The 17629-nt window shown below is 37.5% G+C and overlaps 1 protein-coding gene across 2 annotated transcripts in view; it reads left to right on the top strand.

Moving 5' to 3' along the window:
* Positions 1-1233: 1233 nt before the first annotated feature.
* LOC131482621 (teneurin-2-like) overlaps positions 1234-17629 on the top strand; it is a 468181-nt gene continuing 451785 nt past the window's right edge. For both annotated transcript variants that reach the window (XM_058677499.1, XM_058677498.1), the window contains exon 1: positions 1234-1293. The gene's annotated coding sequence lies outside the window, so the exon portion shown is untranslated. The remainder of the gene's footprint in view (positions 1294-17629) is intronic.

The raw sequence follows: 17629 nt of genomic DNA, 5'->3' as shown, positions 1-17629 counted from the left end.
GTCTGATCTCCTGTAACTAAGTTAGTTGTTCCTGTTTTTCCTCTTACCAGTACCTATTATCACATGCCATTGTAATTTTTACTTTGTCTAAGTTTCTTGTACTTGGCTGTAAACCCCCAGATGGCTGAGACTTACAGCATAATTGCAGGTCTCACAATTCCTGACTGAATGAGTGTCAAACAGTAAACCCTGAACAAAACTCTATTGTGTGAACAAATAAATGAATTAATTAGCTTTCATTTTCTTTTTTTAAAAAAAGATTTATTCAGTTTATTACAAAGTCAGATATACAGAGAGGAGGAGAGACACAGAGGAAGATCTTCCAGCCGATGTTTCACTCCCCAAGTGAGCCACAACGGCCGGTGTGTGCAGATCCGGAGCCAGGAACCTGGAACCTCTTCCGGGTCTCCCACGCGGGTGCAGGGTCCCAAGGCATTGGGCCGTCCTCGACTGCTTTCCCAGGCCACAAGCAGGGAGCTGGATGGGAAGTGGAGCTGCCAGGATTAGAACCTGCGTCCACATGGGATCCCGGGGCGTTCAAGGCGAGGACTTTAGCCACTAGGCCACACCGCCGGGCCCAGCTTTCATTTTCTAAGGCAGATTATAGTTTAATTTGTTCTGATTGTTTGGACCATTAAAGAGAGGCTTTGTTCATGACTTCTGACATTTCCGGTCTTACGAGTTCTGTTTTTATGATTTTCTTTAACATAATTTGATACTTAGTGTGTTACTCTATCTTTTAAATCTGTGATGCAATGCAACACAAAGGCAATGTACTAGCATTTGATGCAAGGTTAACCAATTTGTGCTAAAAAGCAAACAGGAGTCAAGTAGTAGGTGAGTTTGCTAAGTAGGTGATGTCACTTTTTTAAAAAAAACCGGAACAGGGTATCATTTCCACAGTCACTACTCTGATGCTCCAGCTTGTAAAACCTGTTGTTTGATTGTTGACATTCAACGTATAAGAACTGTGGATTCCTGTCTTTATCCAGGAAGTCCGTGTGACTGTATAAGAAAGGGGTGAGAAATGGTGTGTTATAACTCATGAATGAAAACTGCATGCTGATGTTGCTGACAAAAAGTTCAAGTTACTAATATATTTCATATACTCCCAGGGAAGTATAAATGAAAAAAAAAACCTTACTGATTTTCCCCCTTTTTTTTTTTTTTACCTCCCTAGCTCTTCCTGCCAGTATTTGGTTCAAGCCAGGAACTAGGAACTGAGGAGGAAGGATTTACACTTTACTTTGCTTCTAACCAGGAGGATTTTCCAAACAGGCTTTTAATTAGCAGGTAAGCTTAATTGATATGTGGGTTCTGCAGAAGGGGAAAGGACTTTGTGGAGAAGGACGGGGAGGGACTGCATGGCTGTCACCCACAATGGAAGGCCATTAACTCATTTGCACCTGGGTGTTTTAAAGGCTCAGTTTACTATAGCAAAAAAAAAAAAAAAAAAAGGTAGAGAATCAAAAGATTGGAATCTGCCAAGGAAAAAGAGTGGTACTATAATTTAACGTGCTATATAGATTATTTAAAACTGGGAAAAACATTGCTACTGGCATTTACATACAGAAACTAACCTGTTTACATGTAGTCAGATTCTGTCCAAATGCTGAAAAACATTAATGGTTCCCAATCACTGAAATTCTTCTTATTATTATTTTGTCTGCTGGAAGATAAAAAGAAGAAAATGCATAAAATACATATCAGAATCTTTTTCGTTACTTTTCTCTTTATTTTTGTTTTAGGTTTTTATTTTTATTGTGGCAGTGCAAAATACAAGCTTTGAGATCTATCCTAAAACAAAAATTGAAGTGTCTCTATTTTCTCATTAAAATAACATTGTTATAATCACGAAGCAGATCTGTACAACTTTTTAGTTTTTTTAGGACCAAACTTGTATATATAGTGAACAACGTATTTTACATATCTCCAGTAATGGAAACTACCTCTCAACTTTGTGTTTCTATGATCTTGACTTTGTTTTTTGTAACTCACTGTTCTTAGAAGTTTCTTTTATCATTTTGCTTGAATTATTTCAGTGGCTATTGATTTTTTTTTTAAAGATTTATTTTATTTTTATTACAAAGTCAGATATACTGAGAGGAGAAGAAACAGAGAGGAACTGGAGCTGCCGGGATTAGAACCAGCGGCCATATGGGATCAAGGCGAGGACCTTAGCCACTAGGCCACGCTGCCGCGCCCGGCTATTGATTTTTTAAAAATGAAGTCTAAACTGAATCTTTGTGTGATTCTATGGGAAGGTGTGAAGGAAGGCAAGAGAGGGTGCAGATGCTGTGTGTGGTTTTGTGAAATGGAGATTTGCAGTAAACTGAAAGAGGTCAGTATGTTGTGAATGATGAACCGTTGCTTGCATATAATAGTAAAAATGCTAAGCAAGTAGAAAACAAACTAAGTTAAAAGTATGTAGCCTGTGTTCCAGAATCACGTGAATTAATTGTTGAGTAATCTGTTGAGTAATCTAACCTTACAAATGAGTAGCTGCCACAAAAGCTCTGAAATCCTGCTGTGTGGAAGAAGCTAGCAGAAAATCTTTTAAGGGATCCTGGGGAAAGTCATGAAGAGCAACCTAGCAGAGGATCCTTCAAAGGATACTGGGGAAAGTTTAATTCTTAGCCTTTTCCTTGCTTGGTTTGGTTTTTGGTTTGTTTCTCTTTACTCCAGAATGTATGTTTCCATGAGATGGGATCCTGTTGGTCTAATCTGATTGATTTGCACACTCATTAAATGGAGTTGTGAAATATGTTAGCTTTGTCAGTAACAATGATAAGGGAGAAATATCATATTAAATTAAACATTGATGATGTGGATGCAATTTTTGATTCTCCTAAAAGGTATTGCTGTCAATTTATGAATATACATATAGCATTACAACCATACATTTGGAATGATACCAAAAATCTGTTTCTGTACTCCAGCACCAGTACTTCCCATGTGCTTTAGCGTGTTCACAAGTATCAAGCAGTAGTACTAAAACCCTATGGCATAAGAAGTATTGTTAAAGTTCAGATTCTCTATTAGCCACAGCGGAAGACTGCATTCCTATGGCAGAAATCTCTTTTTTTGATTCTCCATGGCCAGCAACCATAAAAAAGGCTGCAATTTTACCTTTTAAGATGTCTTTACAGATTATTTGATATTATTTTAAAATATTTAAATAATAGCCTGGATCCTGTGGAGTTCACCATAGAACTGTCAAAGGCTGTAGTTTTTGGATGAATGGTAGGTATATGGAACACAGAGTCCTGGGAGAAAAATAATCTATATAAACATTCTGTAGCCTACCTTTGTATTTTAGACAAGGGCCTGAAGTGAGACTCTTGGCATTATTCCAATGGAAAAAAAAGTATTTTTCTATAATAAAATGATGATTTATTATTTTTCTATAATAAAATGATTGTCCAGGAACAATCTACCGTCTTTAGTTCATATCTGTCTGTCTATCTATCTATCTATGTTTTTCTAGAAAAGGAGAGTATATAAGGATGCTTTGAAAACCTGTTATTTGATCTTATGGTTAGACCAAATGTTTTCTGGTGGCAATGTGTAACCGTGTTAGGCATATTGTTTAGATTTATAAATTGATTAGTTTATGTGTAAACATTTGAATGTTTGTAAGAGAAATCTGATGAGAACACTACAATCAATTACAGTACTGCCTTGTGTGATTTGTGGTCTTTTCTTTATATTCTTCTCTAGAATGTTAGCAATACAAAATCTCACAGCAAGCAAGCTACCCAATTCTAATGTGTGCCAGCAATAGGAAGGTAATGAAACTAAGAATCCTTGAATGCTGTAATTGGTGATCCAACTGCCTATACTACTGAAAATTAATTGGCCAGATGTTCCCTACCCAACTCTAATGGGGGATAATGTAGGATACTGAGTTTCCAACCTTCCCCAGGTGTGCACATTTGAGCAGAATGAAGTGATTATGAGTGACATGATGACAGGTGCAGTGCCCATGTTCCACAGTGCCCTTGTGTATCTGTTATATATTTAGGATTTTTTCCCCTGAGGCATTTCAGAGATATGAAAATAGACAAGGAAGAAAACCAAAAGTCCCCTAAAATAGAAGAAAAATACTTACAAGTATTAATGGTCTGTTATGTGTATGTTAATTATACCATTATTTTCGATTACACTTATGCCTCTCACTGTTATCTCCTGTTGTAATTATGTACCAGGCTCTCTACTAAGAGCTCTTACCTTAACAGCTTTATCTTCTGTTTAATTCTAAATATTTAACTGGGAAAGGCTGATGTATGGAGACAAGAAAAGACAGAAAGATCTTCCATCCACTAGTTTACTCCCAAAGTGGATGCAACAGCTAGAGCTGAGCCGATCCGAAGCCAGGAGCCAGGAGCTTTATCCAGGTCTCCCACGTGGCTGCTGAGTCTTGAAGCATTGCGCTGTCCTCCACTGTTTTCCCAGATCATAAGCAGGGAGCTGGGTGGGAACCTGCACAGCCAGGATACAAGTTGGTATACACACGCGATCCCAGGGCTTGCAAGGCGAGAATTAACCACTAAGCCATTGTGCCAGGCCCACCTTACCAGCTTTAGAAGAGGTTATATCATCTCTACTTTTAGATGTGGCAGCTGACATTTAGAACAATGGAGTCAATCTCACATTTCCACAGAAAATAAGAGATCTTAAGACTCAGAGTGTGATTTATCTACTAAGCTATATACTCCAAAAATAACAAAAACATCTTCCTAAGCCATGATTTGTGTTATCTCAATTAAGTCTTGCATCAAGAGAGAGTAAGATTGTTCACCCCATAGGTGTTGTGAGAGATTGTTCAACTTGACCAAGGTTATATGCTATTAAAGAACACAGAAGGTTCTCAGTTACTCTTACCTGACCTCAAATTGTAATCTTAGTCACAATGACGCAGTGCTACAGAAAAGGTATATATTCTGAATGTAAAGATTTAACATCATTTAAAAAAAATTTAACCCTATTATTTCTCGTTGTCTTTATTTACCTGCTTAAATTCACAACAAAAACAATTACCCTGCCATTTTCTCCTCTGCAATATTGCCTTTGGCTTCAATTCTGAATGAAGCTCAAGGCATGCCATGATTACTCCATGCAGTTGCTGTCAAGGATTATTTAGAAAGAAAATGTTGTTCTTCACATAAAACAGCAAAGCTGTCTGAAAGAGCTTTTAATCCATCTTTTTAAAAGATGTGGACTTTCTAAAATAATGTCGCCCGCATTTGTCTTTTATGAAAGAAGATATTTCAAAACCAGGAACACCTATCATAATAAACCATTAAGAAGACTCCTGCATTTCAGTGTATTTTTAGCATTTCATATTTCACCAAATGTTGTTATATATAATTCATGGTAGTGGGATATGATGGGATATGACAGTTATCTCATTTGTGAAGCGGGACCAAATAACTCATTGTCCCACATCCACAAATAAATTATTCCTTTCTCCAAGCATGATATTCTATTTGTGAGTTTCCTCACTTTAATGGATTTTTCTTACTACGTAATACTTTTTTTTTATTGAAGACTGTGACCCTTAATATCAATTTGGCTATTGTGAAAGAAGAAAACTTCTGGTAAATTAGCCTCTGGGGTCTAAAAATGGAGCTTTGCCGCTTGTAGAAGTAAACAGGGGCCTCAAGTGATCAGTGTTCTGTAGGATTGCGTTCGGGATTTCTGTCGCCTGTCAGACGCGGGGAGGGGAAGCCCAAGTTTCCCTGCCCTTTCTGTGGATGCCATCAGCTTCGGCTCAGCAGAGGCCTGTGGTGCTTCCTGTCGTCAGTTTCACGGGACACTGGAGCAGCATTACGCTTCTTTTAGCATTGCACTTTTGTGCTTGAGTCTAGAACTTCCAACCACTAACTGCAGGTTTTGATGTCATGATATATAGTCCGTAGCACATTTAAAAGTATGTATGAATATAATTCAGTGAAAAGTTTCCCAAATGGCATCAGTATGTTGAGCATATGCTAGACCCAGTTTTGATTGTAGTCTCTCTCTCTTTTCTTCAACATCATGTATACTATCATGTTTCATTTTGCCTAGTGTGAATTATACTCTGCAGTGTCTTAGTTATTCAACTTCCTTGAGGACAAATGTTTCCTGTTTCTTATCCTCCATTTATTTCATATTTATAAAAGCACTCAATAGTCATTTTCAAATTAAAGTAAAATTAATTTAATGCTCTTCAAGAAACAGAAACAGTCCCAAGCTGCCTCCTTAGGAATAAAGGTCAAGTATAGAAGGGTAAGATGGCTAGTGAGAAGCATATGAATGTGTGTTAGGCTTTTAATATGAAAAATTTCTGCAAAATCATCACGCTACACTTTTAAGCCTTTTATCTGGAAAAATTCAAAGGACATGGTCCTAGAATGAAGAAAAAGATATATATAAATGTATATATTCACTTTCATCATGGAAGACTATATATGTATGTATGTATCCATTATTTACATACTTATTATATGAAATAATCCAGTTATGATATAGTGATAGGGATAAATACTGGTAGCATATGTATGTATTCTCTTTGCTAAAAGTCTGTATAGATATGCAAGAAATATCGAGTATTTAGGTTTCATTTTTTATGAGGATTTTTTTTAAGTATTTATTTAATTTTGATTGGAAAGTCAGATATACAGAGAGGAGGAAATACTGAGAGGAAGATCTTCTGTTCATTGACTGACTCCCCAAGCAGCTGCAATGGCCAGAACTGTGCTGATCTGAAGCCAGGAGCCTGGATCCTCTTCCTGGTCTCCCACATGGGTGCAGGATCCCAAGGCTTTGGGCTGTCTCCAACTGCCTTCCCAGGCCACAAGCAAGGAGCTGGATGGGAAGTGGAGCCACTGGGAATAGAATCAATGCCCATGTGGGATCCCAGTATGCTTAAGGTGAGGACTTTAGCTGTTAGGCTACTGCTCTGGGCCTATTGTGAGGATTTTTGTAGAGAAAAGGAAAGAAACAATATCCAAGTTAATAGTCCTGATACCAGAAGTAACCATGCATGGTATGGGCTTTGTGGACTTTTATATTATCTGAGTACAAAATTAATAATAATTCTAAAAGTTAGATGGCCACTGGCCTCTACTAAAGTCACACAATAGCTTTGCAGATTTCAGCATGACCAGAATATTAAACAGGTGGGAAGATCCTAGTAATATCCTTTTTGTAATGTCTTTTAAGATAGTTACATTATAAACTACTTTACAGTTTTGCATTATCATTAGTTTTCGGGTGTCAGATGATTACGCTGAATAGACAAGCAATAATTTTTTATCACAAAGTTCAGTTCTGTATTTTCACCGACAGTAGCCAATAGAATTTATCTGCCTAGTGTCTTTGGCATTCAACATAAAGAACTAAATGTTTGGAGTTAGTGTTACAGTGAAGGAAGTGAAGCCATACTGATGTGTGCTGACTTCCCAAATTGGAGTGCCAGTTTGGTTCTTGGCCCCTCCTCTTCCATTTTAGCTTCCTGATAGTATATTCAAAGAGGCAACCAAGAATGACTCAAGTACGTGGGTCCTTGCCACCCATGGACCTGGGTAGGTTCTGGGAGTCTAGTCTTCGCTGGCCCCAGCCTCAGTGGTTGGGGGCATCTAAGCAGTGAACCAACATATGATTCTCTTTGTTGCTCTGTATTTTGAGTAGATTAAAATTAACATTAAAAGAGAAGAATAAAAGGCAAAAATAAGAATAGGTGTATTTATAAAATCACAGGATTTTAGAAACCTTTATGCCAATGGGAGAATTGAACACATTTTATCTGTCTTTGGTGTGCCCATTCCATAGCCAGGTATACTGTGTCCTTGATCTCATTCATCCATGGGAATAGATGAGGACCTAGTCATGGCGCACATCACTAAAGTACCTGTAAATGAATAAATGTGTACATACAGTGAAGTCAAGATTGAGAGATACCTGGTTCATTTGACATCAGAACTTTTGTTTTTCTTACTATTTGTACACATCAAATTATTGCTTTCATCAGTGGGTCTGTTCAGGTGTTTTAAGCAAACTCTTCATCCTGTCCCCTCCTCTCTCAAGAATTATAAAAAGGGGTTGGATTTACTCAGAAGGATGTCTGAGGATTCACACAATTTTGAGCAACAGAGAGAGAGCCAGGTTTCAATTCTACATGACCTCTAGAGACATGGTATATAGATGTATCAACTTTGGTAATAAAAAAAGAATGTATCCCATTCCTGAGTAGCCTTGCTCCAGACAGGCATTTGCCCATTTTCCAGAATGCCTTCTGCAAACAGCACATGGGCTCAGCCTTCAGAAGAAAACCTCAGGTAATTCTCAAGCAGTGTGACTCCCTCCTGTGTAGTGGAAAGCAGCAGTAGAACCTGCAGCTTGGCCCAGCTCAGCAGTCTCTGAAAACTGATAAGACATAGCTCATGGTCCTGTTAAATACAATGCTGAGCTTTCCCTGAGCTAAGTGAAGATCCTAATGAAAACCCCTCTATTCTGTTCTACAAAGGGCCCTTAAAGGTTATTGATTGCTTTCAATGGCCAAAGTTCTAAACACTCAGATTTTTTTCATTGTCTATGTGTTTATCTTTGACAATATAAGGGTATGCCCTTCTGCATTCCTGTCCAACTTAAACACTAATTGTGATAGCTTCTCTCCCCTCTGCCATCTAGTGCATGATTGCTCTGGAGTGTAATAATTTTCGCTTTTCCATGAACCTTATTTTTTAATTGCTTTCTTCATTCCCTCAACTTATTTTTTGGTGGGGGAACAGAACTGTCTTTTCTTGGGTTCTGTGTTCTGGTGTGGAGAATCAATCTCTCTTGTCAATATAATATTCCTCTGCCTGTTTTGTCATTTATTTTTGTATTGGATTGTATTTCACTTTATTTCTGTGGTCCTCTCTCTTCTGATTCTTTTTTAAAAATGTATTTCTCCCAACTCAATTGTTTTGGTTCTGTGGAATGAGATTTCACTTGCTCTATCTCCCTCAATGCATGATGTTTATCATGAGATCAGCATCTTCATTTTCTTGGGTGTGATGTCTCTTGAAGATTTTTACTTCCCTTCTGGTTTCTGTGGCTATGTGTGCTGTTTATTTCTTCAAAAACATGCTCGGCACTGATCCTTTGGTTTGTCCTGTTTTCTTCCATGAACTTTTGAAGAGGTTTTAGTCTTCAATTTTTATATGATGATATCAGAAATCTTTGCTACCAGGTATAAATAATTACACCTGGCCCGTGGTGTTCTGGTCACTACACATGCTTGTTAGTAGGTGGATAGTATTGGGAGGGTTTCCATTCTTACAATATGATTGGCCACAGCTGCATCTATTTAAAAAACATTTTAGTCTATGAGCATTTATATGTCAAAATATGATTCAATTCTATTAGGTCTTGGTTACCTACAAAAAATGTACATTAGTTAATTATACTGTTACTCTCCCTTTTACCTAATTTTAAAAAAGGATTTTTTATTTTTGTCGAAAAGTCAGATATGCATAAAGGAGGAGAGACAAGATAGGAAGATATTCCATCTGCTGATTCACTCTGCAAGAGAACGTAAAGGCCAGAGCCGAGCTGATCCAAAGCAGGAGCCAGGAGCTTCTTCTAGGTCTGCCACATAGGTCCAGGGCCCCAGGGCTTTGGACCGTCCTTGATGCTTTCAGGGAGCTGGATGTGAAACAGGGCCACTGGGATATGAAGTGGCACCCACATGGCATCCTGGCATGTGAAATTGGAGGACTTCAGCCACTAGGTTACCATGTCAGACCCTTACCTAAGTTTTTAAAGCCAGTTTCTTTTAATAGATATTTTACAGTGTGTATTTATCCTTGCTAAACAGTATCTATCAACAGAATTGGGATTTGGGGAGGTCAGTATTGTAACATAGTGGCTTAAGCTGCCCCCTGCAGCAATGGGCAAAGTAGCAGAAGGTGACTTAAGTGCTGAGGCCCTGCCACCTACATGAGAAATCCTAGGAGGACTTCCTGGTTCGTGACTTCTCCCTGGTCCATTCCTAGCCCTTATAATCATGTGAGCAATGAATCAGGGATAGAAGATCTCTCCATCTCTCTCTCCCTCTCCTGTCCCCTCCCTTCTACTCTGTCTCTGTCATTCTTCTTTTCAAGTAATTTTTTAATATAAATTGAAACACTGTATAGGTGGTAAGTAATGTTGAGCCTTGTACTTTAAACAGATTTGACTTTTAATCCTGGTCTTAGCCTTCTTAAATATGCCCTCCAGATAATTTAATTAGGCTCCTCCAGTCTCAGGTTTCATGTTACAAAACAAATGGTATCATTGATTTGCTTTATAGTATGGATGGTGAAGTGGCACAGTGCCATCTGTATCTGTCTCCTGAGGAAGCTTTCAGAGCATCACAACCTTGCTAGGCATTAACAAGAGAACCTGGCTTTCTTATCGTTGTAGATGCTGGTAATCAAGATCAAGGTATCAGCAGGATTCATCTGTCTCTTTCTTCCTCTCCCTCTCAAATGCTTTTCAAATATTACTGTTTATAAGTTTTTCTACTTGTATGCGTAAAGATTTATTTATTTGGAACCAGAGTTACAGACAGAAAGACAGCAAGACAAAATCTTACATCCAATGATTCACTTTGCAGATGGTTATAATGGTCTGGTGTGGGCCTTGCTGAAGCCAGAAGCAGTTGTTTTCATTCTGATCTCCAGCGTGATTGTCAGGCATCAAAGCATTTGGATCATCTTCCATTGCTTCTCTGAGAGGGAAAGGGAGGGAGGGTGAAGGAGGCAGTTCACTCTCTAGATGCTTGTTGTGTGTTGTGGCCACCGTTAGGCTTTGAGAAGGCCAGGAGCTGGAGGCTTAATCCAGGTTTGCACCCATCGGTGGCAGGAACCCACTGACTCGATTGGGGTCATTACTGCTCTCTCCCAGGGACTGTGGTAGCAGGAAGCTGAGTTTTGGGGGAGGAACTCATTTTCAAAATCCCACAATGGGACTCAGATTATCTTAATGAACATTTTAACTGTGACTAAACTGAAGTTTTAATTCCATTTTCTTCTTTGAGTTAGCTTTGTGTATAGCCATGCCATCTAATGCGTTTCCTACATCCTGTAGATTTTGAGAGATTTATGTCATTTTTATGACTAGTTTTGTCAATTTTTTATATTTCTCTTCCATGAAACTTTGAAATATAGTCACTGTTTAATTTGAGAGTATGTAGTCTCGTTTCTCAGCCACTCAGGTGGCCATTTACTAATGGATGAATAAATTTCAAGTTCTTTAATCTACCCAGTTGTTCCACCTTGTCTTTTATCTCTCTCCAGATACACAAGTATAGTCTATCAAATCTGTTCACTTTTCCCAGTTATGGTCAGGGTTTCTGCCTTGGAGACCTTACCCATTCTCTTTGTCTTCAAAAATCTCCCTCCATTTCCACCAAGGAAATGCCCCCTATCTAGTAACTTTCAGTTAATCACCCACAGCTGGAAATAGGCTTGCCTTCCTCTGAACTGAATTCTTGGTTTCTAGCACACTTTCATCAGTTATCCTGACCATGTTCAAAGGAGAAAAATGAGCAGTACAGAGAGTCAAAAGAAAGAAAGCACTCCTTATCTCTACCCATCTCACCATTAATATTTAATTATATGTCTTTCTTGATTTTTTAATTCATATGTATACATATTCCTTCCCGTAATTAAAAGAAGAAAAGGAGAAAATGCTGTCATTTTATTATGTGCAAAGTACTATTTTAAGGTTCTACAATCATCAGGTTCTTAAACCGTCACAACCAGTGAGAGTCTTATTTTTATCACTATTTGATGGAAAAGAAAGCCAAAGCTTAGAAATTTCAGGCCAGTTTCTCAAGATCACAACATTATAGGAAGAAAGAGGCTGAAGGAGTAAATGTTCACTTCTTTGTAGCACCCTGAGCTGTAACTGTGACAACATGCACCTGTATGTGTATATATATGTTGTTGTATATGATGGCAAAACAACTTTTTCATGTTTCCACAAACAGTAACATCTTTTGGAAGACAATAAAAGAAATGCAATTTCTTAAATTGAGAGCCAAACTATTAAAGAGACTCTAGGGGTTGCATCATTGTGAAGAAGCAGATTCAGAAACTACTTCTGAGATGTGTGGTATGGTGCAAGCATGTATGATACTGTCTGATACCACCTAGTCAGTTACTGAGTTATCTGTCGCAGTAATTCTGTGGAAGAAGGACCATGATTGCAACCTTGGCATAGTTGTGAGAATTGTGGAACAGACCATTTACCTCGGACCAAAAACCTACTGAGATGCCTAAGAAAGCAACAGACCTTCGATGAAGCATTCAGATATTCTTGTATATTTAGTATTTTCAATTCCTTCCTGTTTTTTTTTTTTTTCCTTTATACTCATGTAAGCACAGTGTCCTCGCCCTGGCTGTAACATGGTGTTTAATATATAAACAACACCTCAGAAATGGGGAAAAATTTTTGAACTAGTATTATTTGTTGAAACAGGCACTAAGTTTAATTAACTTTAACTGGGGCTGCTTAGAGTTCCATGTGAGAAAAGACACAGAAAGGCCCATTAACTCTGAACATCATTTCCGTGTTTTTGCTCTATATGCCCTCAAGAGAGTGCTTTTTCCCTGCTGTTCTTTGATTTTTGCCTTTTCCCATTTTTTAAAATGCATTGAGGGGTGTTAGGCTCAAACCAGTCATGCATCTCCTTTAGTGTTTTAGCTCATCTAAACATATTACTTATGGGGAAATGGTAGAAATCTGGGGAACATTGTGTTTTAGATGCTGAAAATCCTTCTTTTGGAAAACCCCTTCAATTCCCGGCAGAATTGTTTGGACTCAATTATTTTCTCAGTATATATTTTAAAGACAATATCCTTAGCCAACTCTATTTGTAGGGCAGTTGTTGTAAACATGCTGCCAGTACATCTCACTCTGAAACTAACACAGGCTTGCCCAACTTTACCTTCAGTTTGGTAATATTGAATGAAAACCGATGACTTTCACCTAATTTTGATGCAGTTATAAAAGTGCTCCACAATTCCCCATCAACACAGTTATTGGAAACCGGCTTTTAAAATTACTTTTATTATTGTTACTATTTTTGTGAGTCTGGATAATGACGGGATGTTTCAGTAATAGGCGACATGAGATGTTCAGTGGTGTCTACCTCTGTCTTCTTTATATTCTACACCACACGTAAGAACTCCTTCTCTCTTGAAAGTTTTATCATGTACAAGGCTATTAACATTATGAGGATAGGCTGGAGCATGAATAAATTCTGAAATTCACTATGATGTCATTACATTGGTCAATCAAATACATAGAGGCAAGGGCTTCCCATGCTACCAGGCTCCACTAACTAAATCAGGATACACGAGCAATTAACTCTTTAATTAAGATGAATGGGTGACATTAGCCCTCCTTAAACTCTGCTCGTCAGCATTTACAAATAGAAAAAGACGGATGCCTCTTTCCAGAAATGCAGCTTTTACTTTTCGTTCACTGACACCGTGTCATCCTGGCTACTTTGTGGAAGAACTCACTGGTGTTTGGGGGCAGTCCGAGATCTCTCAGTAGGTTAATTTCATCAGTTTTATCTCTTATTGCTTAAACTTCATATTGAAATGCATAAGGATTTTTAAAAAGACATCTTTCTCACTCTTATTATGGAACATGGTTTTTTTCCGTCTTTAATGCATACAAGGGAGGTTCATTTCAGGGTCTCATGAGAAAAAAAACATGAAAGGAACTGAGGTTTAAACCATTGTTTATTTATTTATTGGTCTGCAAATCATTAACTGATAACTGCCATGTTCCTAGGTTAGGACTACCTGTATGGAGATGGCCACACTGAAGAAAGAAAAAATACAATTAATTATGCCAGTCAATCCACCAAATATGACATGTAATTTCCTTGTGCAATCATATGTATTTGGTTATGATTACATTATCTAGTGTAGTGGGACCTGTTTTATATTACTTTATGCACTCTCTTTGAGATATTAGAGTATGATAAACATGACAGTAGCCATGTTGCTAGTGACCAAAAGCTTTTATTAATGGCAGCCTCATTTTTTTTCTTTTTTTATTTATTTATTATTTTTAATTCATTAATTACATTGTGTTATGTGACACAGTTTCATAGGTACTTGGATTCTCCCCACCCCTCCCCAAACCCTCCCACCATGGTGGATTCCTCCACCTTGTTGCATAACCACAGTTCAAGTTCAGTTGATATTCCCCCATTGCAAGCATATACCAAACATAGAGTCCAGCATCTTATTGTCCAGTCAAGTTCAACGGCTTCTTAGGTATACCCTCTCTGGTCTGAAGACAGAGCCAGCAGAATATCATCCCGATCAATTAAAAGCTCCAACATACCATCAGCAAAAATTTACATCATTATGGAATTAATTGACATAGGGCAGCCTCATTTTTATAGCAACAGTTTACCGATATTAGACCAATAAATTATATGCTTTAAATAGTTGCTTAATCTTTTTTTAAATTTGTTTAGTCTTTTTTTATTTTTATTTATTTTTGGGGAAGGAGAAAGACATATATCCCATCAACTGGTTTACTTCTCAGATGACCGTAATGACTAGGGATGAGTTTCATTGAAGCCAAGAGCCCCAGAATGCAATCCAAGTCTCCACTGAGGGTGGCAGGAATCCAAATATTTCAGCCGTCACCTGCCGCCTCCCTAGGTCTGTGGTTTAGAGCTACTTGTCAGGCTCAGGTACTCTCACATGCAGTATGGGTGTCTTAAACTTTTGTCTTAATCAGTATGGTTCATTCCCACAATTACCAAACTATTTACAGTAAATTTGCAAGATTATAGGTTTTTATTAAATTTTAATGCCAGGAAGGCTCACACAAAAACTGTTTATAGAAAACAGAATTTACCTGAATGGCTATAATGTCTAATAAGAGGAATAATTACCATTAAGTCAGTCCATTTATTATTATTTGACACAAAATTAGAAGAAACTGCAGAAGGAAAACTAACTCTGCTCTGCAGATGCTAAGCTTTATGCACTGCTTGGGAGCATTCTCAGAATTGGGGTTAGTGATACTGAGCATCTAACAGATGAAACATTCTTATCAATAGAAAAATATGCTTTATGTCAAACAGGAATATGAGGGTAATTCAAGAAGTTCCCAGACAAAAGGAACGAAAAGAGAACGGGCATTTTCCCATCAACTTTTTGAACATCTGTCACATGTCATTTAAGCTGGGTCTTCAGGGGCAGTGGTATGCCCCTCTGTTGGTATTTGACATATTCTACTCTAATATGTCCTTATCTATCCATTGAACACGTATTTTGGATGTAAAGAAAAAATTTAGCTGTAGAAAATATGCTTTGAGTGGAGATTATAAATTCTGACATCTGCAGCTTTTGAATATTTCATGGTATCTGGATTTTTTTTCAATTTGAGCTATTTCTTCAAATAAGTGACCATAATCCTAAGCAAATTATATTTAGCTTTTATAATTACTAGAAGCAGGACTGAGTGCATATTTTATATAATATATACTATCTTGAACTTGTTTATGTTTAAAAGCTAGCTGAAAAACAACCTTAGATTTTTATCTTTAAGAAAACTTGACTCTCTGTAACCTGTGGCTTTTTATAGATATCTTTATTTTTGCATCTGTGAACACATATTGTTGACTTAAATAACCTAAAATGGATTTGAACAGAGAAATATTTTGGCAAATGTTTATTAAAGAAATTATTTAAATAGAAGTTTTCAAATAAGGCATTGACAGTACTTTCCGTGTGGTTATAGCCATTTTTAGGGAATGAAATAATTTGTTTAGAAAGGTAGAAATATATTAGCAATATGGATTCTCTCCCAAATGAAGGATGTACATATTAAACTACAGTCACAGGTTGCTAACTTAGGGGAAATTGCCTTCCTATGGTAGAGAAAGATGTTACAGTGTTTTTTGTTTGTTTGTTTGTTTTTAAGACGACTTAAGGGCATACCATATTAACACATTCAGAAGTTCTACTTTGTTTCCCAGGGATCGTAGCAGACACAGAATGGCTGTGGGACAGCAGGAAAACAGGAATATTGAGGGTGGAAAGAGGATGTGGCGCTCCCTTGTGAATGACGTGTATACATGGATGTATGGATGTGCATCATATGGAAATCTGCATTGGTTTTGTGAGCCATGCGGAACAAAGAAAGTCCGTTTATTATTAGACGGTGTTATGGATAAGATTTCAATATTGTAGTCAATGATTGTGGAGTCAAAAGAGTGGATGCTTTGAGAACTTGGACTCTCCTTGTAGGCCATTGCCGCAAGTGAAGGTAGAGCATATGGGGTTCCTTAGGAGCATTGAAGAGGAAGGATGTAGAAGAGGAAGGAATGCAATACCATTTCAAAGGCAGATAATGAGAGACAGGGAGATGTTAGTCTTAGCCAGTGAATGCTGGTATTATTCAAAATGAAGGCAACACTGGGTTTAATCTAATCATTCTTCAGGCTTCATAGTTAACTGAAGAATTTAGCAAGGTTCTTTGTCAATCACTTGAGTAATACTTCATTGTGTTATTGTGGAAAATACCCTAAACAAGGAGTAAGAAACAGTATTTTAGTATTCTGTCTCAATAATGTCTGAAATCCTTAGCTCTTACAAAATCACAGAGTGTTCTAAGAATCAAATCTAGACACAGTCTTTGGCTATGGAGAAAACTTTTTACAGACTTCTTTATAGACAATTATTTCTAGAAAATTACAACTAATGCCACGTGTGCTTTCAAATTCCGTCATAGTAAGCATTATGAAGTCAACAACTTTGAAATAATATAAAGTACTCTATAGTATGTATAGGTTGGTATTTTAATGAGATTTGGGAACATGACACACAGCAATTTATGCTTTGACTAATGTCGAAAAAGTTTAGAGGCATCAAATGACTACAAAACTCATTTTTATTTATTTTTTTTTCTATTTTTTTTAATTATTTATTATTTAACTTCAGTAATTACATTGTATTATGTGACACAGTTACATAGATACTTGGGTTCTCCCCACCCCTCCCCAAACCCTCCCACCATGGTGGATTCCTCCACCTTGTTGCATAACCACAGCTCAAGTTCAGTTGAGATTTCCCCATTGCAAGCGTATACCAAACATAGAGTCCAGCATCTTATTGTCCCGTCAAGTTCAGCGGCTTCTTAGGTATACCCTCTCTGGTCTGATGACAGAGCCAGCAGAGTATCATCCCAGTCAATTGAAAGCTCCAACTCACTTTTTAAAATAGAAAGGTAATTAAATGGTGAAGTGAAATTGTCAAACCTACTTTTTAGTAAAATTAATATAAAATTAGTCATCATTATGTTCGATATTGTATTTTACCCACATGTTTTTAAAAATATGTGGCCTATTCAGAGGAACCAAACTATTTTTAAAATATTTATTTATTTTTACTGGAAATGTAGATCAGATTTACAGAGAGAAGGAGAAACAGAGAGAACAATGTTCAGTCAGGTGGTTCACTTCCCAAATAACTGCAATGGTCAGAGCTCAGCTGATCTGAAGCCAGAAGCTGGGAGTTTATTCTAGGTGTCCTGAGTGGGTACTGGATCTCAAGACTTTGGACCATCTTCTACTGCT

The sequence above is a fragment of the Ochotona princeps genome, chromosome 19, assembly GCF_030435755.1.
Source record: "Ochotona princeps isolate mOchPri1 chromosome 19, mOchPri1.hap1, whole genome shotgun sequence".
NCBI classification, from domain to species: Eukaryota; Metazoa; Chordata; class Mammalia; order Lagomorpha; family Ochotonidae; genus Ochotona; species Ochotona princeps.
This window is presented reverse-complemented; position numbering and strand designations above follow the sequence as displayed.